The following is a 25,332-nucleotide window of genomic DNA, read 5'->3' on the forward strand; positions in this document are numbered from 1 at the left end:
CTAGCCTCCCCATGCACCTGGAGCAAGAGCAACCCTGCCACAACAGAAGGACACACATAGCCCACACAGGGGACACTCCTGGAACATCTGGAACTGGTGACAAGAGAGAAGCACACTGATGGGCCTCATAAAGCATCTCTTACATAAGGCCACTTCTCCAAGATCAGAAGATGTTGCTGATCTACCTAATACATAGATATAAGCAGAGAGATAGAGGCAAAATGAGGAGATAAAGGAATATGTTTCAAATAAAGGAACAGGACAAATCTTCAGAAAAAGAACTAACGAAAACAGAGATAAACAATCTACTTGATAAAGAGTACAAACTAATAGTCATAAAGATGCTCACTGATCTCGGGAGATAAATTGATGAATATAGTGAGAACTTCAACAAAGAATAGGAACATATAAAAAAGAACAAATCAGAACTGAAGATTACAATAATGGAAATGAAAAATTCACCAGAAGGACTCAATAGCAGAGTAGATGACATAGAAGAGTGGATCAGTGAGCTGGATGAAAGACAATAGAAAACCACCTAAGCCAAAAAGTAAAAAGAAAAAAGAATTAAAAAGGATGAGGGAAGTCTAAGGGACTTCTGAGACAACATCAAGTGCACTAACAACCATATTGTAGGTATCCTGGAAGGAGAACAGAGAACCAAAGGGGCAGAGAATCTATTTGGAGAACAAATAGCTGAAAACTTTCCTAACCTAAGGAAGGAAACAGGCATCCAGGTATAGGAAGCACAGAGAGCACCAAACAGGATGAGCCAAAAGAGGCATTGACACATTATAATTAAAATGTCAAGAGTTAAAGATAAGAGAGAATCCTAAAAGCTGCAAGAGAGAGGCAATAAGATACATACAAAGGAAACCCCATAAGGATATCAGCTGACTTCTCAGCAGAAAGCCTACAGGCTAGAAGAGAGTGACACAGTATATTTAAAGTGCTGAAAGGAAAAAGCCTACAGCCAAGAATACTCTACCTGGCAAGGTTATCATTCAGAATGGAAGGAGAGAGAAAGAGTTTTCCAGACAAGTAAAAATTAAAGCAGTTTATCACCAATAAACCAGCCTTACAAGAAATGCTGAAGGGATTTATTTAAGTGGAAAAGAAAAAACTACAAACAGGAATAAGGAAATTATTTTTTAAAACCAATAAAATCACTGGTAAAAGGTGACTATATAGTAAAGATAGCAGATCTACCACCTATGAAGCTAATATGAAGATCAAAAGACAAAAGTACTGAAATTACCTATTTCCATGATAAGAGGGTAATTGATACACACACAAAAGAGGTTAAATATGATATCAAAAACATAAAACATGGGAGGAGGGGAGTAAAAGAGTAGAACTTTTAGCAAGAGGTCAAATTTAAGAGCCCATCAACTTAATATAGATTGCTATATATATAGGTTATTATATATGAACTTCATGGTAATCACAAACCACAAACCTATCATAAATACACAAAAAATTAAGAGAAAGGAAACCAAACATACTACTAAAGAAAGCCATCCAGCCATCAGGGAAGAGAGCAAGAGAATAAAGGAACAGAAACAAACTATGAAAACATCCAGAAAAAAAGTAACAAAATGACAATGAGTACATACTTATCAATAGCTACTTTAAATGTCAATGGACTAAGTGCACCAATCAAAAGACATAGGTTGGCCAATTGGATAAAAAAACAAGACCCATACATATGCTGCATACAAGAGACACACTTCGGACCTAAAGGCACTCACAAACTGAAAGAGAAGGGATGGAAAAAGATACTCCATGCAAATGGCAATGAAAAGAAAGCTTGTGTAGCAATACTTATAACAGACAAAATAGACTTTGAAACAAAAACTGTAACAAGAGACAAAGAAGGGTACTACATAATGATAAAGGGAACAACCCAACAAGAGGATATAACACTTGTAAATATCTACCACCCATCATAGGAACACCTAAATATACAAAGCAATTATTAACAGACATAAAGGGAGAAATAGACAGTAAGAAAAGAATAGTAAGAGATTTTAACATTCCACTTACACCAATGGATAGATCATCCAAACAAAAGATCATTAAAGAAACATTGTCCTTAAACGACACTTCAGACCAGAAGGACTTAGTACATATATACAGAACATTCCATCCCAAAACCACAGAATTCATGTTATTTTCAAATGCACATGGAACATTCTCCAAGATAGATTACATATCAGGTGACAAAATAAGTCTCAATGAATTTAAGAAAAGTGAAATAATACCAAGCATCTTTTCTGACCACAATGGTATGAAACTAGAAACCAACTACAGGAAGAAAATTGGAAAAAGCCACAAATATGTGGAGTTTAACAAACACTACTGAACAGTGATTGGGTCAATGAGGAAATCGAAGCAGAAATAAAAAAATACCTGGAGACAAATGAAAATGAAAATACGACAAGCAAAAATTTATGAGATATAGCGAAAACAGTTCTAAGAGGGAAGTGTATAGCAATACAGGCCCACCTCAACAAACAAGAAAAATCTCAAATAAACAATCTAACCAGGCACCTAAATGAGCCAGAAAAAGAACAAAGAAGAAACAAAACCCAAAATCAGTAGAAGAAATGAAATAATAAAAATCAGAGCAGAAATAAATGAAATAGAGACTAAAAAAAAATTAGAAAAAAATCAATGAAATGAAGAGCTGGCTCTTTGAAAAGATGAACAAAATTGACAAACCTTTATCTAGATTCACCAGGACAAAAAGAGAGAAGTCTCAAATAAATGAAATCAGAATTGAAAGAGGAGAAATTACAACAGACACATCAGAAATACAAAAGATTATAAGAGAATACTATGAAAAGCTATACACCAACAAATTGGATAATATTGAAGAAACAGATAAATTCTTAGAATCATACAACCTTCCAAAAATGAATCAGGAAGAAATAGAGAACTTGAGTAGACTAACCACCAGTAAGTAGATTGAATCAGTAATCAAAAACCTTCCAAAAAGGAAAAATCCCGACAGCTCCCCTGGTGAAATCTACCAAATATTCAAAGAAGAATTAGGACCTATCCTTCTCTAACTCTTCGAAAATATTGAAGAGGAGGGGAAGCTTCCTCACTCATTCCACAAAGCCAACACTACCCTGATACCAAAACCAGACAAGGAAAACACAAAAAAAGAAGATTACAGGCCAATATCACTGATGAACATCGATGCAAAAATCCTCAACAAAGTACTAGCAAATCAAACACAACAATACATTGATCATACACCATTATCAAGTGGGATTTATTCCAGGGATGCAGGGATGGTTCAACATCCACAAATCAATCAACGTGATACACCACATTAACAAAATGAAGAATAAAAATCACATGATCATCTCAACAGATGCAGAGAAAGCATTCAACAACATACAGCATCCATTTGTGATAAAAACTGTGAATAAAATGAGTATGGAATTAAAGTACCTCAAAATAATAAAGGACATATATGACAAACCCACAGGTAATATCACACTCAATGGAGAAAAACTGAAAGCTATTCCTCTAAGAACAGGAACCAGACAAGGATTCTCACTTTTGTCACTCTTATTTAACATAGTATTGGAAGTCCTAGCCAGTGCAATCAGGCAAGAAAAAGAAATAAAAGGGATCCACATTGGAAAGGATGAAGTGCAACTGTCACTATTTGCAGATGACATGATTTTATATATAAAAAACCCTAAAGAATTCACCAAAAAACTTTTAGAAATAATAAATGCATATGGTAAAGTTGCAGGATACAAAGTCAACATACAAAATTCAGTTGCATTTCAATACACTAACAACAAAGTAGCAGAAAGAGAAATTAAGAAGGCAATCCCATTAACAATTGCAACAATAATAAAAGAATAACATACCTCATAATCAATTTAACCAAAGAGGTGAAAAACCAGTACACTGAAAACTATAAAACATTATTGAAATAAATTGAAGAAGACATGGGAAGGAGGTGAAGCAAAATGGCCGGGTGAGCTGACCCGGAACTCTCCCCCACTCCAAACTATGACAAAGGACTGGAAAAAACCTGAATTTCAGCTAATAAATCTAATGCCAGGATGTTAGAGACCTACGGTACCAGAAAGACGGAGGACGGAGACCTTGCTGCTGGCCTTGGAGAAGCTGGCTCTGGGTAGGGGAGAACTTCGCTCCCTCTCCTAGAGACCAGGATCGCTGCGCAGGAGAGGGAAGGAGTGGGGGAGGGGCTGCGAGACCAGGGGATAGTGCAGGACTGCCGCCACCGGTGCAGTGGAAACCCGCTGACGGGGGAAAGCTTCCATGCGCGGGGACCCCATAAACCCAGGGCCCCGGGAGTCCAGAGAACAGAGCTGATCCGAATCCAGATCGGTGCGCGAGAGAAACCGCCCCTCCCCACCCTGGCAAACCGCACTGAGCGCTGCCATCTTGCCTGAAGGCGGAGAGCTCAGAAAGCAAGGCTCTCGACCCCCATCTAGTGGCGACAGGCTGTAACTGCAACCAAGTTCTAGCATCATAAGAAAAAACCGCTCCTCTACCATCCAGCAATTTATAAAAGCTCCAGACCAGAAGGAAAACAATAAAAACACAGAATTAAGTCCTGAGGACTTGGAAATAGGTAAACTAAGTGAAAATGAGTTCAGAGCAGCTATAATAAAAAAAACTCAATGAGGTAGAGAGAAAGATAGAGAAACAAGCCAGCAAGTTCTGGAGTTACTTCACAAAAGAGATTGAAATCATAAAGAAGAATCAAACAGAGTTACTAGAGATGAAAAACACAATGGACCAGATAAAACAGAATACGGATTCCCTGAATGCCCGTGTAGACACCATAGAGGAGAAAATTAGCATAATCGAAGATAGACAGGCTGAATGGCTCAAGACAGAGGAAGAAAGAGAGCTAAGAATTAAAAAAAAATGAGGAAAACCTCCGAGAGATGGCAGATTCAACGAGGAGAAAGACTTTAAAGATCGTAGGAATTCCAGAGAACGTGGAAAAGGAAAATGGAGCAGAAAGTGTGCTTAACGAAATTATAGAAGAGAACTTCCCAAATCTAGGGATTGAGGGAGAAATGTGTGTGGAGGAAGCTTTCACATCTTCTAGATTTGTCAATGCAAAAAGACCTACTACAAGGCATATAGTTGTACAAATGGCAAAAATGAAAGACAAAGAAAGAATTCTCAGGGCCGCAAGACAGAAGAAAATAACCTACAAAGGAACTCCTATCAGACTTTCAGTGGATTTCTCTACAGAAACCTTACAAGCTAGAAGAGAATGGAGTGACATATTCAAAACTTTAAAAGATAAAAATCTTCAGCCAAGAATACTCTATCCAGCAAGAATATCCTTCAGATATGAGGGAGAAATTAAATCTTTTCCAGACAAACAAAAGTTAAGGGAATTTGTAACCAAAAGTCCTCCACTACAAGAAATCCTCAAGAAGGCTCTCATACCTGGAAAAAGAAAAAAGGGAGAGGAGGGGTCACAAACCACAGAGTAGGGAGACAGATAGATAGAACCAGAATAGGATAGTAAATATTCAACTATAGCATTAGGATAAAGGGAAGGGAACTACCAAAGCAAAGATGATCTTATCACTCTAACTACAAACTCATAACACGCCACGAGTTGGAATAAGAAATGAAAACAACAATTTAGGAGGGGAAGAGCAAAGGGACTAGATCAGTCTAGGTCAAGTAAGTAAGAGACCACCAAAGAACAGACTCTATTATACATGAGATTCTAAATACAAACTTCAAGGTAGCCACTAAACTAAAAAACAGAACAGAGCCACAGAACATAAATAAGCAAAAATCTAAGAAACCTAGCATAAGAAATTTCAGTATTAAATGGATAGGCTAAGGCACACAGAAAAACAAACGCAGGAAATCCAGATAATGAGTGACAGATTGACAGCATTAAATCCACATGCATCAATAATCACTCTCAATGTGAATGGATTGAACTCTCCAATAAAAAGACACAGAGTGGCAAAATGGATTAAAGAACAAGATTCAACAATTTGTTGCCTCCAGGAAACACACCTCAGCCCCAAGGACAAACACAGGCTCAGAGTGAAGGGGTGGAGGACAATACTTCAAGCTAATAGCAAGCAGAAAAAAGCAGGTGTTGCAATTCTTATATCAGACAAAGCGGATTTCAAAATAAGACAAGTAAAGAGAGACACAGAGGGGCAATATATAATGATCAAAGGGACACTTCATCAAGAAGAAATAACGCTTATAAATATCTATGCACCCAACATAGGAGCACCAAGGTTCATAAAGCAACTATTAACAGACCTAAAGGAAGATGTTAAAAACAACACAATAATAGTAGGGGACCTCAACACCCCACTCACATCAATGGACAGATCATCCAGACAGAAAATCAACAAGGAAATAGTGGAGCTAAACGAAAAACTAAAACAATTGGACTTAATAGACATATATAGATCACTTCACCCTAAAACAGCAGAATACACATTCTTCTCAAGTGCACATGGAACATTCTCAAGGATAGACCATATGTTGGGAAACAAGGCAAGCCTCTACAAATTTAAAAAAATTGAAATAATAACAAGCATCTTCTCTGATCATAATGCTATAAGGCTAGAAATTAATTACAAGAAAAACGCTGACAAAGGCACAAAGATGTGGAGACTAAACAATACACTACTGAACAAGCAATGGATCATTGAAGAAATTAAAGAAGAAATCAAAAAATACCTGGAAACAAATGAAAATGATAGCATGCCATACCAACTCATATGGGATACAGCAAAAGCTGTATTAAGAGGAAAATTCATCGCAATACAGGCACATCTTAACAAATAAGAAAAATCCCAAATAAGCAATTTTAAACTACACCTAACTGAACTAGAGAAAGAAGAACAAACAACGCCCAAAGTCAGCAGAAGGAGAGAAATAATAAAAATCAGAGCAGAAATAAATACTATTGAAACAAAAAAGGTGGTAGAAAGGATCAATGAATCAAAGAGCTGGTTCTTTGAGAAGATAAATAAAATTGACAAACCACTAGCCAGACTTACAAAGAAAAAAAGGGAGAAAGCTCAAATAAACAAAAGCAGAAATGAACGAGGAGAAATAACAACAGACTCTGCAGAAATACAATGGATTATAACAGAATACCACGAAAAACTATATGCCAACGAAATGGATAACTTAGAGGAAATAGATAAATTTTTGGACTCCTACAATCTCCCAAAGCTCACTCAAGAAGAAAGAGACAATTTGAACAGACCGATCACAAGGAAAGAGATTGAAACAGCAATCAAAAAAATCCCAAGAAATAAAACCCCAGGACCAGATGGCTTTCCTGGGGAATTCTACCAAACTTTCAGAGAGGATTTAATACCTGTCCTTTTCAAGCTATTCCAAAAAATTAGGGAAGATGGAACACTTCCTAACACATTCTATGAGGCCAACATCACGCTGATACCAAAGCCTGACAAGGACACCACGAAAATAGAACTACAGGCCAATATCACTGATGAACATAGATGCAAAAATTCTAAACAAAATTTTGGCCACCAGAATTCAGCAATTCATCAAAAGGATCATCCATCATGATCAGGTGGGATTCATACCAGGGACACAGGGATGGTTCAACATCTGCAGATCAATCGGCGTGATACACCACATCAACAAATTGAGGAATAAAAACCACATGATCATCTCAATAGATGCAGAGAAAGCATTTGACAAGATCCAACAGCCATTTATGATAAAAACTCTTAACAAAATGGGGATAGAAGGAAATTACCTCAACATAAAAAGGCCATATATGATAAACCCACAGTCAACACCATATTCAATGGGCAACAACTGAACGCCATCCCCCTGAGAACAGGAATGAGACAAGGGTGCCCTCTGTCACCACTCTTATTCAACATAGTACTGGAGGGTTTGGCCAGAGCAATTAGGCAAAAGAAAGAAATAAAAGGAATCCAAAAAGGGAGTGAAGAAGTGAAACTCTCACTGTTTGCAGACAACATGATCTTATGCATAGAAAACCCAAAAGAATCCATTGAAAAACTATTTGAAATAGTCAACAACTACAGCAAAGTTGCAGGGTATAAAATCAACTTACATAAATAAGTAGCATTTCTATACTCTAATAACGAACTAACAGAAAAGAACTCAAGAACACAATACCATTCACAATCGCAACAAAAAGAATAAAATACCTTGGGGTGAATTTAACTAAGGAAGTGAAAGACCCATATAATGAAAACTACAAGACTTTCCTGAAAGAAATTGATGACGACATAAAGAGATGGAAAGATATTCCATGCACATGGGTTGGAAGAATAAACATAGTTAAAATGTCCATACTACCTAAAGCAATCTACAGATTCAACGCCATCCCAATCAGAATCCCAGTGACATTCTTTACAGAAATTGACCAAAGAATCCTAAAATTCATATGGGGCAAAAGAAGACCTCGAATTGCTAAGGTAACCCTGAGAAAAAAGAATAAAGCTGGAGGCATCACAATCCCTGACTTCAAAACATGCTACAAAGCTACAGTAATCAAAACAGCATGGTACTGGTACAAAAACAGATGCACATCAATGGAGCAGAATTGAAAGCCCAGAAATAAAACCACACATCTATGGACAGCTCATCTTCGACAAAGGAGCTGAGGGCATACAATGGAGAAAAGAAAGTCTCGTAAACAAATGGTGCTGGGAAAACTGGACAGCCACACAAAACAATGAAAATTGACCATTCTTTTTCACCATTCACAAAAATGAACTCAAAATGGATCAAAGACCTAAAGGTAAGACCTGAAACCATGAGACTTCTAGAAGAAAATATAGGCAGTACACTTTTTGACATCAGTATTAAAAGGATCTTTTCGGACACCATGTCTTCTCAGCCGAGGGAAACAATAGAAAGAATAAACAATTGGGACTTCATCAGACTAAAGAGCTTCTTCAAGGCAAGGGAAAACAGGATTGAAACAAAAAAACCCAACCCACTAATTGGGAAAAATATTTGCAAGTCGTATATCTGACAAAAGGTTAATCTCCATAAATATATAAAGAACTCACACAACTCAACAACAAAAAGTCAAACAACCCGATCAAAATATGGGCAGGGGACATGAACAGACATTTCTCCAAAGAAGATATACAGATGACCAATAGGCAAATGAAAAGTTGTTCATCATCACTTGATCATCAGGGAAATGCAAATCAAAACTACACTAAGATATCGCCTTACACCCATTAGAATGGCAAAAATAACCAAAACAAAAAGTAACAAATGTTGGAGAGGTTGTGGAGAAAAAGGAACCCTCATACACTGCTGGTGGGAATGCAAACTGGTAAAGCCACTATGGAAAACAGTATGGTGATTTCTCAAAAAATTAAAAATAGAAATAGCATATGACCCAGCCATCCCACTTCTGGGTATCTACCCAAAGAACTTGAAATCAGAAATTCCAAAAGTCCCATGCACCTGTATGTTCACTGCAGCATTATTTACAATAGCCAAGATGTGGAAGCAACCTAAGTGCCCATCAACTGATGATTGGATAAAGAAGATATGGTATATATACACAATGGAATACTACTCAGTCATAAAAAAGATACAATCACTCCATTCACAACATGGATGGACCTTGAAGGTATTATGTTAAGTGAAATAAGCCAGATAGAGAAAGACAATCTCTGTATGACTCCACTCGTATGTGGAAGTTAAACATGTAGACAAAGAGAACAGATTAGTGGCTACCAGGGGAAGGGGGGGTGGGGGGTGGGCACAAAGGGTGAAGTGGTGCACCTACAACACGACTGACAAACAACAATGTACAACTGAAATTTCACAAGATTGTAAACTATCATAATCTCAATAAAAAGTTAAAAAACCTTTATTTTTTAAAAATTATTACTATTATTATTATGATTTTTGAGGAAGATTAGCCCTGAGCTAACATCTGCTGCCAATCCTCCTCTTTTTGCTGAGGAAGACTGGCCCTGAGCTAACATCTGTGCCCATCTTCCTCTACTTTATATGTGGGACACTTACCACAGCAAGGCTTGCCGAGCAGTGCCTTGTCCACACCCAGGATCTGAACTGGCAAACCCTGGGCCGTTGAAGCGGAATGTGCACACTTAACCGCTACACCACCAGCCAGTCCCAAAAACTTTATTCTTGATCATTGTATTCTCTACCCTTTCCAATTGCTCTGCTGGAGTTACTCTACTTTGTAGATTAATCATTCTGCTGCCTGTCTTGCTAAATTTATTTTCTCATTTGTCTATCTGTGAGTGTATGTTTGAGAGAGAGAGAAAGTTCCTTATTTGCTTCTGTCTCTCTCTTTCATTGTTTAACAACTTTAGACTATAGAGAATGCTAGGCACTATGCTACTTCTTGAGAATATTTTATTTACATACACAGCCTTGATTTCCCAGGAAATATGAATTCTTTTCATATGAAAATATATCTTTGGAAGACAGAGCCAAATAGAATGTGATTTCATTAGAGCACAATTAATGCCAAAATAAAAGTGGACACATTGCATACTGAATTCAGACAGTCAGGAAAGTCTTTCCAGAGGAAAAGACTTCTGAACTGAGGCCTGAAGGATGAGAATGATGTTGAAGAAGGACGAGGAAGCTGTGAGAGACCATCCCCTGTAGAGAGAAGCAAGTGCCTAAAAGTGAGAGAGTTCCTGACGTGTCCAGTACTTCACTGTTGCTGGACTTGAGAATTGGCAAGAGACATTCAGATGATGAGGATGAGGGAAGCCAGGGTTCATGTCACGAAGGTATTAAGACATTTCAGTGAAGGAATATGGAGGCACTGTGTGGTTTTAGGCTACATGTATGTCCAGATGTAGTCTGTGGAAGGGTCACTCACGGTGCAGTGTGGCAAAAGGATTGGAGTAGACTAGGCTGGCTGTAGGGAGGCTGGCTTTTTATCTGGGTGTATTAATGGGGGTAAGAGTTGATGGATGGAAGAGTGCAGTCATAAAGTGGCAGTAAGGCAGTGGTGCAGCCAATAAAGTTAAGCTTAAAGTTAAGCTATATATTGATTATGATGAACATAAATTTCTGTGCTGGGAGGATGAGAGAGTGTATCCAAAAAGGGTAGCATGATGTGGTTCAGGCAACAGGGTGGTTGGTGGTGAGGGTATGTATACTAGGCAGGGTCAGGAACAGATTTGGGTGCTGTTTTGGGGATTGATTGAAATACTTGGGACAGTGCACTACATTTTGGGAGACACTGTGCCTGGTCTGATCACAGAGTATTGGGGTAGAGGGTGGTGTATGACGCTGACAGGGAACTCACTGGTGCGTTGAGTTTTAGCATTTGTGATTCTGAGATGCATATGAGGCATTGACTTGGGAATTAGGAGTTGTGAATTCAAAGTGCAGATTTATAGTTTAGAAACAGACGTGGGAATCAATGTAGATCTGGTTGATGAAGGTGGTGATTGAAAGCATGTTAACCAGAGCTGGTGTGTATCTTAGGTGTTGGGCAGAGGCCAGATAGAGTCAAAGCTCTTTCAGATCAAGGCAACAGTCATTTTCCTTGCTGAAGCCAAGGTTATGCCTCAGCCTCCACCTAGCTCGGCTGCTCAGCAAGAGAAGCATGATTGCAGGTCTGCAGCTCCTGTCTTCAAGAAGTCGTAACGATGCCTAGTCTCAACATGTAGGGGAGCTCTCCAGGTTCCTTTCTTCAGTTTAATTTCCCCAGGAATAATTGGGGAAAGAAATCTCTCTATATTTCAATTTCATCAAAGGACCAATATGTTAACATTTCAACCATCAATACTTTTTGAAAACTTAGGCTTCTCCTTATACAACCCATACACTAAAGCCTATCCCTCACGGACATCTCAGAGTCACGAATGCTCAACCTCAGCGCGACAGGGAGTCCAAACAATTAAACGTTGATTGCAAACTTAATTAATCTTTTAATAATTATGATATATAACACATCCATCCAAATGCTTTGAACACATGAAAAATCAGACACATACTACTGTATAATAATTACAAGACGGAGTCGTTATTCTTGTATGAAAAACAGTTACAAAGAACTAATCCCATTGACCAAAATGTGTTTCTTCATTATCTCTATTTTGATTCTGGCCCTTTCTTTCTTCTAATTCCAATCTAATTCTGCTTTTGCTCTTTATTTCCTCCCTGTATTAGAATTTTTCTTCCCTGACCTAGCGAGTTAGATTACTTTCTCAGACCCTCTAAGGCAACAGTTTGAGGTTGACAGTCGGTGCTTCAGGATCATAAACAAGGGATCGAGATGTTTTTCCAATGAATTTTCAATGTTTTCAAAACAGATATTTTGATATTTTAATTTGAATGTTCCCCCTTTATGCTGTTGCCTGACAGGAGTAAGCCTCTTCCCCAAGCCTTTGCTTCCAGCGCCTTTCTGTTTGTGAGCTCTGTCCAAAGACAGCTGTCTAAAGCTCTTTTGGAACTTTTTGGTTTCCCTGCTTCCCGTCCTTCAGTCTCTGTAAAGATTCTTTATAGAGATCCATCATGGACTGCAACAACTGCCAGCACTGGTGGTTCAGTGGTAGAATTCTCACCTCAATGCACGTGATCCAGGTTTGATTCTGGCCAACGCATTATGCCCAATCTCATTTTACTCAGCGCCCCGCCCCATGCCTTCTCCTTGCTTGCCTCTAGCACGATCGAGTCTGGTGATTGCGTGGTTCTGGTCAGCAGGAGTAGGAAAATGAGAAGCAAAATACGAAATGAGAACTAAAATCCATAGGGCAATTCTGAGCAGAGCATGGCAAGGAATATGTCTAAACTGAGACTGTGCAGAGTCCTGGGGCGGTTGACGCTCTCGCGAATATGGAGCAGCATTTGGCATGCAGCATAGTAACCACCTCACTCCCGAGTTCGTATCTTTCAACCCCCAAGTGTTTCCGGTAGGTCTGCGATTTTGAACATTTGGACCTAAGACCATTGTGACTTTCAGCCTTTCTCCTGCAGGTCACAGGAACCCAAAGAGCCATCAGGTCACTGATTCGCGGGCTGGACCATGGGCTGACCGCTGGACCACGTATCACTATGGAGCGAGGATCAAGAGATAAAGGTCCCGGAAGGCTGAGTCGCGGGGCCCGGCAGTCACACCAGTGGCGGGGGAGGCGTGTGGGGAGGAACCCGCGTGGACAGGAGAGGAGCTGCGGAGAGGGGGCCTCGCACAGAGGTGGTGAGAGTGTCCTGGCGTCTGTACAGCAGACACCGTGAACCGAGTTTATTAACATCGTCAGTCACCGCGCCTCCGCGTGTCCCCACCGTGTGGGCCCATCGGTGTTCCGGGAAGGATTCCGTCTACCTGGCAATGTGCGTCAACAGGTGTGAGCCTGAATATTACACTTTTAAAAAGCGAAAACGAACTATAGAATCTGGGAACTGTCTATCTGGTTTTGTATTATATCGCTTTGAGGCTCATTCGAAAGCGTTGTGATTTGAGGTTATTGGGGGGGGTGGTGGTGACTGCGTTCGAGAGACTACAAGTGATTAATTTTCATCCAAAAATCTTTGGAGGATTCCCCTACCTAACTGTAGTTTCAAGTTGAAGATTAGTGACATTTTGGGAGTTTTTGTTCTCTTTTCATTTAAAAATAAACGATTTATTCAATTTCAAGAGTTTCCTTCTGAGATTGTCTTTCTACATTCTGAGTATAAAACGATGGTGATACTATGTTGGAACCATCGAAGTTGTTTTATTTATCTTTTTATTTTAAATTCTCTTGGAAATTTGGAATTTGAATGAAAAAGTTCTGAATTGTGATGTACAGTTTCTTGTTTTTGAATATTTCTCTGTAAACAGGAATCAGAATTTAGGCGGTGGGGGTCAGGAGGAGTAGGAGTTCTGATCTATGTAAAGGAAAATGGATTACTTACAGGACAAAGTTTTAAAGACTGTAACACACCCCAGTTTCCCCTTTACTGTTTGCTGAAAAAAAATCAGTCTCTGACTCCCTTCCTTACCTACTCCTGGCCTGTGAGAACCTTCCTCCATATTCAGGTCATCTTCTTCTCCTTCTTTCACTCCTCCTCCTCCTCTTCTGCCTCTCCCTTTCCCTCTTTCTCCTTCTCCTTTTCCTCCTCCTCCTTTTTCTCCTTCTTCAGTTAAGAAGCTGGAGGAAAGTGGGCTGGCTTGAGAAGACCCACAAGGCAAGGACTGAAGGAGAATTTGGCTGGAGAGCTTGGAGGAGAGGAAGGAAAGAGGAGCTGTGTGTTATGAAATCAGCAATGGAACAGCAAAGGAGAGATTTGAATCGTTATGGTTTGGCCTATAGCCTTTTCAGAGTATTTAAATAATACAAATAAAGGAATTTAGCTTTTATTTTCAATTACAGGCTGGTTCCTGGAGAGTATTCTTTGAGCTCACATCATTCTAAAGCTCAGCTCCATGGGTCTTGGTCTCAACCCTCCATTGGGTTGTCCTTGGCTGTTAAACAGTAATGTCCACATGTTTATCTTGAAACTAAATCTTGGGATCTCAACAACATTCTCTCTGCCACAAGACTCATTGCGGGGGGTGAGAGAGTTTGAAAAATATGTGATGAACGTGCAGTCAAATGCACAGCACCTATATGTACAATATAACATGATTATGACACACATACCTGTGTAGCCTACGTACAGAAGATAGCGTTAGTCCTTTAATCAATTCCTCCCATGTGTTCCCAGGTCGTAACCTTCTACCTCATCCCACACTCTCACTTAATTCTTTTTTGCCGGTCTGTAATGTTCTCTCATTGGGGTTTCCTTTTTTTTTTTTTTTAAAGATTGGCACCTGAGCTAACATCTGCTGCCAATCTTCTTTTTCTTTACTTCTTTTCTTCTTCTTCTCCCCAAAGTCCCCCAGTACATAGTTGTATATTCTAGTTGTGAGTGCCTCTGGTTGTGCTATGTGGGACGCCACCTCAACATGGCCTGATGAGCGATGCCATGTCCATGCCCAGGATCCCAACCAGCAAATCCCTGGGCGGCCCAAACCAAGCACATGAACTTAACCACTCGGCCCCGGGACAGCCCTCGGGTTTCATTTTTAACATCCCTTATTGGTAATGAATTTGAATACCATTACTTGTTTGTTAGCCACTTGGTTTTCTCATGTAAATTTTTTTTCCCCAAGACCTTGGCGATTTTTCTATAGGCCTATCTTTTTCTTCTTGTTTTGTAAGAATTCATTAAATGTCTTTGGTACCAGCTGATTACACCAACTGCAAATACATTCACCCAAATTGTGATTTGCCTTTTTACTCTTTATTCTGTGTTTTGATGAACAGAAATTCTTGACATAGTCAAATTGATCAGTCTCTTCATTAAGAATTAACCTGTTGGTCTTATTTTTAAAATTCCTGCTTATCCTTGAGACCATGGAAATATCCTGCTGTATGATACTGACTAAAATCACTTTAGGTTTCATCTCACATTTAGGTGCGTAATCCACACTGAAATGATTTTGGTTATGGTGAAGGGGTAGGGGTCGTATTTTATTCTCCCCAGTATATGTGATTGAATTATATGCTACAATTGTTGAATGTTTATAACGTTTTTAATAACTTTTGTTTTTTGATTCTTCAATTTAGTTCACTTTGTCTGATTTAAACATTTTTGTATATACCAAATGAATTCAATTCTCTTAAATAATTCTAGTAATTTACCTTTCACATATGTAACTAATTATAGTATTCATTTTTCATTTTCACTTCTTAAACTGTTTCTTTGTTTTTCTTGCCTTCGCTCACTGGCTAAGCTCTCCATCACAGTGTTGCAGAGAAGTGGTCACAGGAGGCCCATCTGCCTGATTCCTGATGGTTTCTGATTGGTAAGGTTGGAGGGGGAAGTCAGTGTTTTATCACCAACTATAATATTTGCTGAAGGTTTTTTGTTTTTGTTTTGCAAGCTACCCCTTAGCAGATTAGGGCTGTTCTATTCCTATTATGTTAAGAGGTGTTTTAAAATCATAAATTTATGGTGAACTTTTTCAAACACCTTTTCTGTTTTAGTGATTATGATTTTCCTCCTTTAAGGTGTTAATGTGTTAAGGTGTTAGTTTAGCTCATTAAGGATCAGCCCTAATTTTCATAATTTACATTTAAAGCTGTGTATTGTCCTCTAAAGGATTTAGAGGTTTAGTTTGCCGAGGTAAATAATCAATAACCAATCTATAGATGAGAAAGAGAGTGATAATTACTGAGCTGAGGAGTAATCTGGCGGCGGTGTCTTCCACAGGGAAGAAAGCACTCTGGAGAAGCAGGATTTACAACATGGCTATATACCATTTCAGAACAAAGAACATACATCAAGCATGACAGGAATACAAATTTTCCCCCCAAAGTCACAAGGAGATGTTTTGTTGAAGTTTCACACATATAGAGCAGGTCAGCTTGTCCTTAGTTCTCTGAGGAAAAAGCTTATCTTTAAAGAAGTACTGGTATTGGTGTCAGAGAGAGGGAGACATTACACCCCTGTCTTTAAAGAGCGCATTCTTTGCTTTGGGAAAATGTTTGAAGCAGATGGACAGTGCATGTCTGCTGGACCATAACCCAGGCTGCTCTGGGAGAAACAAGTTTCAGGCTGAATCAGATTTAAACCAGAATGGCTTCCCCATATACCTCAATATGTGAAAACTTCTTATTATTCTTATTTTTTTCATCAGGCTGCATCTTGTGCAGTATGTGTAGTATTTTCAGTTTTGTTTGATTCAGAATATTTTCTAATTTCCATTTTCATGTCTGCTTTGAAACAAAGATTGATAGAAGTATTTCTAAAATTCCAGATACATGAGATTTCATTCTTAGGTTTTATAACTAAATTCTAGATGCTAATTGATTCTCTTAAAATGATGTTTGTGGGCACTCTACAGCCCTAGGATGGATATATTTTCCTCTGACAGGCTCTTGGGGTTCGTTTTCATTTGGGGAACACCACACCACATTGATGTCTTACGGTTTCCCACACTACCCAGGATATGTGTACTCAAGGCTAAATCTGTTAGAGGTCAAGTCTGTGGCCACAATTTCTCCTGGACTTTTTAAACTTTCCTTTTCCTTATACTGTTTGCATTGCCAAGTTTCCTTCCCCAAAGAGCCCTGGAATTTGAAGGGGCAGGACTAGACAAGACCATCCTTACCCCTGAGGGCTTAGGACTTTCGGATCCCACCTTAACATAGTGAGGACCTCCTATAAGACTTCTCAAGTTAGCCTGGGACTAAAACTCAACCTCTGTGTTCCTTGCATTCAAGGCTCCTGAACAGATGATGAAATAAGTTATGTTCACAACCCACCTCAGAGTGTAAACAGCTTTGATGACACTGTTTTTATTTTTTGCACTGGCACATGCAAATGTTAGTGGCAAGCTTGCTATCTATCTTTAGTCTATATTTTTTAAAGCCACCAATCAAGCTTAGATAAACAACTTCTTCATTTATATTGAAATAGATTGTATTCTTTTACTTTGAAAACTATACCTTTATAATCACTTGGATGGCAAGGATGAGTTTAGAATTCTTGGACTTCCTGGGGTGACACACCAGAGAAATGAAGTATGGTGAGACCCTCTGTTGGAGCTTGCCCACTAGCCTGCTGGAACCAGGTTGTGTTCTGCACCTCGAACATATCCATGCTTCATCCACTAGATCTCTCTGAAAAGCAGCCTCTTGATGCCACTCTGCCCACAAGACCAAGGTCTGAGTACAAGAAAAGGGTACCTTATTTAATCAGTTTGACAATGCAAGGAAGAAAGATCCACAAACCTTACACTTGGGCTAAAAGACACTGGGCAAGGGATTCTGAGATTCTTTGTACAATGGATAGGCCTATGGGGGAGGGAGGATGTGGGCTTCATGTGGGATTCTCCTCTTGGCTCCACATAATCCTTGCCTAATGGAAGAGGGCATTGCCAGAAGAGGGCCAGAGTGGGGCACAATGCAGATCTCTTCTTCCCTGGCTCCACGCACAATATTGGGTAGACCAGCATGTGAACAATGGAAGCACTAACATTTCGCAAGCAACGTTGTTGTTGCTGACAATTTTATTAGGAAGTTGTGACCTAAGAACAGAAGAAAACAGACAAAGAAAATAGAATAGAGAGAAAAAAAATCTCAGTTTCAGCTAATCTGGGATATCATGCCAATTGTCCAGAGTCCTTGAATCGAGATGATAACAAGTTAAGGAAATTTCCCATCGAGGGTTAGACTGTTGGGAAAACTTTGTTAAAGATATTTAGCATTGATAGGTTGGCTACAGGGTGGATAAAAGAACAGTCTCTATCCTACAGAATTGCCAAGGATATATGTGTAATATATCTCTAGTACAGAATATTCTCTGCAGTACTTTTTCTAATAATAAAATAACCCAATCAATTTATTACTCAAAGATTACATAATGTTTAAGTGTATATCAATATATTCGGACAAGAAAATGCAATCCTTAAAAAAGAAAGAGTTAGGGGCTGGCCCTGTGGCCAAGCAGTTAAGTTTGCACGCTCCACTTCGGCAGCCCAGGGTTTCACCAGTTTGAATCCTGGGCGCAGACATGGCACCACTCATCAGGCCATGCTGAGGCAGCATCCCACGTGCCACAACTAGAATGACCCACAACTGAAAAAATACACAACTATGTACTGGGGGGCTTTGGGGAGAAAAAGGGAAAAAAATAAAAAATAAAATTAAAAAAAAGAGAAAGAGTTAGACAATCCTGATGATTCAGATGATGTTACTGATAAAAATAATGGGATCACAATTATTGAGCATTTGTGGCACTCTTACATACATTTCCTTATTTGAAGTTCAGCACAACCCAAGGAAATGTGTAATCTGCAGTGGAGAGTGAGAAGTTCTGTGGCACAAAAGGAAGATAGGCACTCAAGGAACACCAGGATAGAAGACTAGAAGAAGGACAAGAAGGAGGACCAAGGAGAAGGAAGAGGAGGAGACCCCAGCCAGGTGAGGTGTCCAAAGCAGCTGGATAATCCTGCTGGAGAGAGGGTGGTCTTGCTCTACAAGCCTCTCTGCAACCACAGACGTTGAGGGTGAGAGAAGACTCACCCTTTTTCCTTTTGCCTCAAATGAGACACTGAAGAGTCCATCTTCCTAGATCAGTTCTCCTCTCTCCAAGGCCCTCCTAGGGAAGGATGGGCTGATGGAAGCATCGCTCCAAAGTGGTCCAGTGTGCAGAGACTGGGCTTCTCCTGGAGCATTTCCCAGGTGTCTCTTCTGGGCAAGAGTGGAACCCACAGGATAGTCCTTTTGGCCCTTGAGGAGCAGTGGGAGAGATGCCAACTTGGCCAACTCCACGGGCCTCATGCAACACAGGCCCCTCAGAGAGGAGTGAGCTGGGCCCCTAGATGGGCTAAGGCAAGAGAACCACCTAGGGAACCAGTTGCCTCCTGCCCCAACATGTTCTCTCTCCTCCTGTTGCTCTAGAATGTGGATCCAACTCCCTCCCCAAGCACTGGAGAGAAAGGTTGGTCATTTTCATGGGCTAGGGGGCTTCATGGTCCCTGAGAACATACATACCTGAGGTGGAAGAGAAGGAGGGAGAGGGGAAGCCAGGTGAGAGTCGAGAAGCAGCTGGCTAGTGCAGGGAGAGAGAGGGCACACTGGACCCAGGAGCTTCCATGAGAAGCCAGGTGTTGCGCCTTTTGTTCAGAAAGGGGTGCCTTCTTCCATCTCGTCCCCAAAGGGACTGTGGAGATGCCTTTTTCTCCCATGGGAAGGCTTTCACACCATGCACGCCTTCTGTCCTTTCTCTTGTTGATGTCTGCCAGCCAGCCTGCAGGATCTTCCCTGACCAACATCAATAGGCCCAGAGGGCAAAGAGCCCCACTCAGTGGCATGCATGGTGTGCAGATACATAGGGCCAGGACTTTTCACCAAGAACCAAACTTAACATCTAAAGACAAAGATCTTGTAGCTATTTGTGAGGCTTGATAGGAGTACCAAGCAAGCCTTCTCCACATGCCAAGGAGAGTTGCAAGGACACCCAAGTCTGTCGTGAGCCAGGGCAAGCAAGGGAAGAGCATGAACACAATTACCCACTAACACAAATTTTGGAGTCGAGTTTCCCTCTTGTGGGGTAAGCGCAGGGGTCAACGGAGAAGCCTCACCCAGAGTAACCCACCACTGGCGATCAAAGTATCTCCCCTGCCAGGTAATTGGGAGCACATGCCCTGCAGGCATGGTGTAGCTGGCTGTCCCTCCACCATTCCCACACCTGCCCGCGCCCTCGCTGTTCCTCCAAACGACTCTCTGCAGAGGAATTCAAGCGACGGTCCCCACCTCCCCTCCACACACACAGAACCCGAGGTGGGGTCCCACCAGACTGACCACCTTCAGCAGGGGCTCCAGACCGACTGACCAGCCGACAGGCAGCCGCTGCGTTGTGTCGTCTACATACTCTGCCTGCTGCCTCTGTCGCTCGGTCCACATCACCTCCCCAGGCTCTCGCTCTCCTCATGCCTTACAGTGGACACAACGTTTATCCCAACAGGCTTTCGGAGTGAGTGTCAAAGGGAAAAGGGAAAACGCGTTCAGTGCCTGGTAGAGTCCACACAGTTTAAACGCAATAGCCGTTATAGAAATTGTGGTACCGTTGTTTTGATATTCTGGTGCTGATTTTTACTCCTGCGTTCTGCTTATGGCAGCAGTAAGAGTTTTCCATTTTGTGCGTACTTCACGTGCTGCCTTTGTGGGGTCAGTCAACATCGGCTCCCTACACCGCTCAATCTACAAACAGGACGGCCCTCGAAGACCCGACCCACCGCTCACCTTCCCCTCAACCCTCACCGGCATCGCCTCCGGGCCCCTCTTTCGTCCGAAGGCCTTGGAAGCGTTCTATCTGCGAAGTGGGCTGGGGAGGCCCGGCCGACCGGCCCGTTTGCAGGGCCCGCACCAACAGGCCGCCTGGGCTTGGCCTCGTCTCGGTCAGAGAGAGCTGAGCCAGGTCCGAACCGCCTCGGGTGCAGCCCCACAGGGCTTTGAGGGTCTGCAGGGCTGTGTAAACCTGAGCAAGATGCTTCGCGGCCCCGTGAAGGCGCTTCTGCGGGTGGCTGATGTGGAGACCAGTAAGAGCGGCGTGCCCTGAGAAGCGGCCAGCCCTTGTTCCCCTTCCTCTGCGGGAGGTGAAGTCTCCGTGCGAGGAGCAGAGGGCAAGAGCCCTCAGCAGAGGAAAGGAAGGTTCATGTGTGCGGACAGACGGTGCAAAAGGATTCCCTGACCAGGAATCGAACCCGAGCCACGGCGGTGAAAGCACCGAATGCTAGCCACTAGACCGCCAGAGAACTGGTGGCTGGCACTTCCTTTCCTTGCTTGCGACCAGGGGACGTTTGCTTTGCGCTCCGGGAGGCCTTGGGCCTCTGGGAGCGGGTCACGCGTCTTAAACCAGGAATCCTTTCAGAAGGCCCTTTCCTCCGTGCTTTCACCGAAAAAGGAGACCGCAGGCGACTCACCGAGGGCCCCCCGAGGCCCGCCAAGGCCACCCGTGCCAGAGCGAGTCGCCTCGTCGCGGCGGCACCTCTGAACTGCCCTGGAGACGTGCCTCCTCAAGGCGCCCACGTGAGGAGAGAAGGACGCGGGGGCCGGGGAGTGGCCGAGATTGGCGGGAGGAGGTGGGAGGGGAGGCGCCCAGGGTGAGAAGGGGTCGCGCACCGAGACCTGAGTCCTGGGCAGCTCCAACCTCCCAAAGGACTCAGGTGATGCAGGGACGGAGACAGACGGTGGAGGGGAAAGGCTTTCAAGCAAATCTCCTTTCCAGGCGGCCCCGAAGTGGATGCCGGATCTTCCCGCGACGACCCGCTGCACCTGCAGTTTTCCCGCCTTAGTCGATGCCAGCTCCATCCTTCCATATGCTCAGACCGAAAGACTCGGCGTTCTCTCCGTCGCCGGAGTTTTCCTCAGACCCCACATCCAATTAGTTAGGAATTCCTGTTTTCTTGTCTGTGGGGCGTGTGGGACATTGATCTACACCGGGTTTTCTCAATCTCGGTCTTGGCAATGAAACCAGCAAACAGCCATTGATGATGAAGTATCTAGGTACTGAAGTTTTTTCCTTTTTGCAGTTAGGTTATACCTTTTAGCTGTTTAACGCACCCATTGTTAACTGTGCTGCTTAGGCAACGTGCTGTCTGACTTCCACTAGGCTCCTATAGATATCTCCCTGCAGCCTGGGTCACCATGGTAATGGGCGTGTGAGCTGTTTTTCAGGAATTAGAACTCTGTCCACTTCAGGCTGGTTGAGACCACCAACTCATCAACAGGCCAGCGTAGATGTCTGATAGGTGGCCTTTTGACATCAAGAGGCTAAAAACTCCACCCTCAGATCACCCTAATGCTGCCATTTTGTGAACATGGGTCCTATGAGGAAGCATGAAGTCTGACTACGTTTGGGCACATCATCAATTACCTCACCTCTCCTAACATCCAATCACATCTCTTCACATTTCAGCCCACCTTGCCCCCCATAAATATCCCTGAGTCCCTATTTTTGGGAAGCGAATTTGAGGCTCATGCTCTTGCTTCCTCAGGTGGCTGCCTTGTGAGTAAACTCTCTCTCTGCTGCAATCTCTTCGTCTTGGTGTTTGGCTTCCTGGGCAGCAGGCCAAAATGAACCTGGTTTGGTAACATTGATAGTTGGGATCGGATCATTTTGTGTGTGCGTAGGGGGGGAGGGCTCTGCCCATGGACTGCAGGATGTTTAGTGACCTCCCTGGCCTTTGATGATTTGATGGCAGAGGAAAACCCTCCCACTCTCCTCCCCCGAGGCGTGACAATCAAAAGTGTCTCCAGACAAGGCCTCGTGTCACACTAGGGGACTGGGGGCTGTGGACCAGGGACCCAAATCCCCCAGCCTGAGAACCAGCCATGGGGACAGTCCCTCCTGTTCCTGGTCTCTGAACTTGTGCAGACGACTCTCCTGATCAGGGTGCGGGGTTGATTCAACTCCCGGCCTCAGGGCCCAATTGAACGTTGGGAATTGAGACTTTCATCTCAAGATCATGGGTCTTTCTGCCATTAGGACTTTTCTTTGGCTCTGTCCTCGAAATCAGCCTCTTTTGAGCCTGTCCATGAGGGCCAGGCAGAGGATTGGGTCCACTCTGTGAGGTTCCTTTTGCTCCTTCTGGAACTTCACACCTCTTTGGGTTCAGCCTGCAGAGAAGCTTTGAGTACACTTTATTTGCCTCCCCCCCCCACCCCCTATTCCTGGCCAGAATGCCCCAGGAGCAGGTATCTGTGCAGGAGGAAGAATGCAGTTTGATTATGGTGCCCGACCTCCACCCCCGCAGGCAGCTTTCTGGGCTCCTCCTGGTCCAGCCCGCCGACCAGAGTTATGGAGTTATGTCTAGCAGACAACCAGGCCCTGAGGGACACTTAGGGGAAACCGGCTGCCCGCTTCAGCTCTGTAGAGGGAGCCAGACAGGGTCCTGACAGGACAGAAAGGTGGTGGAAACTCTCTTATTGCAAGCAGAAGAGAGACCAAAGGGAAGAGAAGAAAAGTCCTATGAGGTTTGAGGATCTACAGTTAGCATGAAGTTGACCTCCTCTAGAACTGCCATCTCCCCTGTCTGGTGAAGGTGAGTAGAGTCTGGTCTCCAGTTTGCCAAAGTGTAAGTGAACATAAGTGAGGCCATCTTGTTATGCTCCTCCTCTGTGACTCTTGCTGCTTGCACGTACTCTAAAATATTCACATGCTCTCCTGATTTATGGCCCCTGTTTACATATGTACTGCCCAATAGCTTGATAAATTAAAACTTTGTTCTATGAGTTTCTCTCCAGGAACAGGCTGACCACAGGCAGGAAACACACACACCTACCAGGTATCCATCACAGCTGACAGAAGAATGGAACAATGAAAGACCCTGGAGTCCCTCATGCCTGAGGGAACCCCCTCCTTACTGCCCATTTTTCCTATATAACTACCTCAAGATCCTGTAATTTTGGAAGATGGTATTTTTGGGACATTAGTCTGCCATCTTCCTGATTATGCCAGCTAATTGAATTAAAACTTCTTTTTTTGATTCTTAACTTGTTGTGATTAATTGGCTCTGATCGTGGGGAGCAGAGCAAGCCCATTGCTCCATATCAAAAGTAGTCAAAGCAGAGGACGATGGCTGGGGTGCCGGTGAATAGGCCATCCCCAGCCCGCCTACTTGGTAGTACTTGAACTTCCCTACCCAAGATTTCTGTGGATGCCACTGAATACATTATATTTTCCCAATTGCTCTCATTTGAAGAAAGGATCGATCTGGTGTGAAGCATGTGCAACAACCTCCATGGAAAGGAAAGCAACTATCGCTGAGAGTGTCCCATTCCTCTCGCACCCCCTTAGTTTTGATGGCACTTCCCCAGGTGGAGTCCCCATGTTGGGCCCATTCTGTTTTTATTGCACAGTTGGTGGAGCTAGGAGAAGTCTAGAAGGTTCACGGATGAAAATTTGAAGCACAGTAGGCATTCTTATTTAAGCGTGCATTCCAAAAACACACAATAAACATATCAAGCTCACCTGTGCCTTTTCTACAAAGATAGAGAAGAATTACACAGAAACAATTGGAAAAGTCATAAAATGGCCTTAAATGTCTGCTCTTTCTGCTGAAGTTCTTCCCTGGATGCGCTCATCAGTGTCTTCTCTTTCTCCAAAATATGATATCCAGTGCCAGATGCTAAAATAGATTTTCTTGTTCCTGCCCATCCCCCACCTCTGTATCTCTGCCTCTCCATCTTCTTCTTTCTTATGCAGAAAAAGTCAGCTCTCCCTCAGCCTCCAATCTGCAACAGGGCGCCCAAAGGTCAGTCTAGCAAGTTAGGGACGCTCCAAGGGACTCTATGACAAAAACAGTATGAAGTGGAGTTCTCTGGTTGGCCCAATCTGGCAGATGAAAATGTTGAGGCCCTGCCCAAAGTTCAGAACTAGCAGAAGTAAAACAACTGGATCACTGAAATAGTCATAACTGAAAGTTTATTATCAACAAAAAGACAGTTTAGGAATTGGGAGCGCTCAAACCTAATGTGGAATGAGGCTCAGAGGCATATTGCTATAAAGCAGCTCACAGAGTGAGGAGGCAGTGGCTGTTTATTCCTCACAGGGATTGGTTGTAACACTCTAGTTTTACTGGTGATAGGGAACTGGTTAAAATCGCTTATCTCATGCCACTTTTGGGGAACAATTTAAGTTTCATTGTGATTTTCAGAGCTGCTGACAAGCAGTGGCTCTAGTTAAGTCCACTTGTTTTGCAAAGTAATCTAAACTAACATTTGCTTGCATAACGAAACTGGTTTGTCTGCTCAGGGAATT

The 25,332-nt window shown here is 42.4% G+C and overlaps 1 long non-coding RNA gene across 1 annotated transcript in view; it reads left to right on the plus strand.

The window, feature by feature from the left end:
• Positions 1-15,754, plus strand: part of LOC123280607 (uncharacterized) — a 75,711-nt gene extending 59,957 nt beyond the window's left edge. The window contains exon 5 of the long non-coding RNA XR_006519639.2: positions 13,015-15,754. This is a non-coding gene — a long non-coding RNA (uncharacterized lncRNA). The remainder of the gene's footprint in view (positions 1-13,014) is intronic.
• Positions 15,755-25,332: the final 9,578 nt, after the last annotated feature.

Source organism: Equus asinus, chromosome 25, assembly GCF_041296235.1.
Source record: "Equus asinus isolate D_3611 breed Donkey chromosome 25, EquAss-T2T_v2, whole genome shotgun sequence".
Taxonomy (NCBI): Eukaryota; Metazoa; Chordata; class Mammalia; order Perissodactyla; family Equidae; genus Equus; species Equus asinus.